This window comes from Etheostoma spectabile, unplaced genomic scaffold, assembly GCF_008692095.1.
Source record: "Etheostoma spectabile isolate EspeVRDwgs_2016 unplaced genomic scaffold, UIUC_Espe_1.0 scaffold273, whole genome shotgun sequence".
Taxonomy (NCBI): domain Eukaryota; kingdom Metazoa; phylum Chordata; class Actinopteri; order Perciformes; family Percidae; genus Etheostoma; species Etheostoma spectabile.
In genome coordinates this window covers 701,703-703,563 of record NW_022605577.1, presented here as the reverse complement: position 1 = coordinate 703,563, position 1,861 = coordinate 701,703, and the positions used below count along the sequence as shown (strand labels likewise).

Below are 1,861 nucleotides of genomic sequence, written 5' to 3'. Positions count from 1 at the left end.
GCCCCCTGTATTTTAAGGAAGAACCTTTATTTATTTACAATACATTATTCCTTCACAAAGACAACTGGTGTCCTTAAAAGGTTGGATTTTTCTAATTTTTGTAATTAAGGCATTAAGATTAATTTCCAAAAGATGTTTTTTTTTACTCCTTTTTTTAATCAACTTTAGCATGGGTGTGTAAACTTTCTCAAGCCACTGTAGTTGTAGAAGGACACAATGTCAGATTCTAGTTTAAATATTTTTATTTCAATTTATATTGTGCCTACTGATTTTTAGGCAAAGTATTAGACACTTTCAGGTGAATGACATTGCTAGGCAACAGATCGGGTCCATGTTTACTTCCTCTCAGCTGTCATTTACATAGGCTGCAACCAAGGAAACTATAAAACTTGGCCAGGTTGGTTCAGTGGTAGATCAGGCACACGTGCACTTCAAGGTTTATGCCTCAATGCAGAGGTCCAGGGTTTGAATCTGACCTGTAACGATTTCCTGCATGTCTTCCCCCCCTTTGTCACATAATTGTCCTGTCAAAAATTAAAGGTGGAAAAGCCCAAAAAATAATCTTAAAAAAAACTTTTAAACTGTGAAATGGGCTATGATGTGGCAGCCATGCCTAATTTGCTGTGTATGGTGTTGGTACGTGAAGGCAACATGAGAGAGCGAGAGAGCGAGAGAGAGAGAGAGAGAGGTTGCCCAGAAGAAGACACTGCGATTTTTTTTTTTTACCTGTGGAAAGTAGCTAATATGGCCATTTGAATCTTTTTTGACAAAAATAACTAACCCTGATTATAAGATGTAGCAACAATTTAGAAAAAAACTGTTTTACTCTTTTTAACTTAAGCTCCTTTAAAAGTATCTAGTATCACAGTTAGACATTTTTTATGCTGGAAGCATAGACCGTTAATATTAACGGTCTATGTTAATAGACCATAGACCGTTAATATTAACGGTCTATGGCTGGAAGTAACTAGCTAGTTAGCTAGCTAAGCTACTCCCATAGACCGTTAATTTTACAACACTATATAAACAATCTATGGCGCTACTCCACCGCGCTGTGGAGATTAGCGTTAGCTAGCGTTAAGTCTGTCAACGCGAGACTTTGTTGGAAGTAACGTTAAAGTTCACGCTAGACTGTTAACTTGCTTCATGATAAACAAACTATAGCTGCTGTACAGGTTAGCATTAAGGTAACTACACTTCTTTTAAAAATGAATTCGACCTACCGCCAATGCTGTCAGCACACAACTTCGCTCTTCAGGCAGGGCTGTTACGTTTATTTACTGTTGTCTTGGTAGCGGACGTTTGTCTACTGTTGTCTTGGTAACTGTTGCCTTCACGGTATGCTACTAGCTAATGCTCTGTTTTTTGGCATTCATAGCTTGTATGCATTGTTGTACCCGATTGTACCCAACATGTCTGCATACTTGTGTGAGTAGTTCGTCATTAGATACCGAGTTCGTAATACTACTAATAAATATACTGTACATATTGCATTACTTTAATCATTGAGCCATAGGTAAATAATTAACATTGTGTTTTTGTTACCTTCTTCAGTGATGGATAATAGGCTACCTAGCAGACATTTATTTAGATTAAAATCTTCGATTTTACAGTTTACGTCAGTTTTATATATACATCGACGGACATTTTAACCATTGTAAAGATTTTCTGGGATTATTTGGTGACTATATTCAAAAATACATCAAACAATATTAACAGAATGCTTGTAAAATAAAGTTTCACTTTACTTTTGCTATTTTACTTTGGTTTGATGGCTGCACAACTAACATTTGGCAATTTTCTTTTCATTTCATGTTCATTCGAAGAGGAACAGATATATATATATATATATATATATATA

General features: G+C 35.7%; 1 protein-coding gene and 1 long non-coding RNA gene across 2 annotated transcripts in view; one reads left to right on the top strand and one right to left on the bottom strand.

The window, feature by feature from the left end:
* cfap100 (cilia and flagella associated protein 100) overlaps positions 1-1,410 on the bottom strand; it is an 11,264-nt gene extending 9,854 nt beyond the window's left edge. Inside the window, exon 1 of the mRNA XM_032510865.1 lies at positions 1,224-1,410. The gene's annotated coding sequence lies outside the window, so the exon portion shown is untranslated. The remainder of the gene's footprint in view (positions 1-1,223) is intronic.
* LOC116685952 (uncharacterized) overlaps positions 1-1,861 on the top strand; it is a 5,252-nt gene that overhangs the window by 365 nt on the left and 3,026 nt on the right. The window lies entirely within an intron of this gene.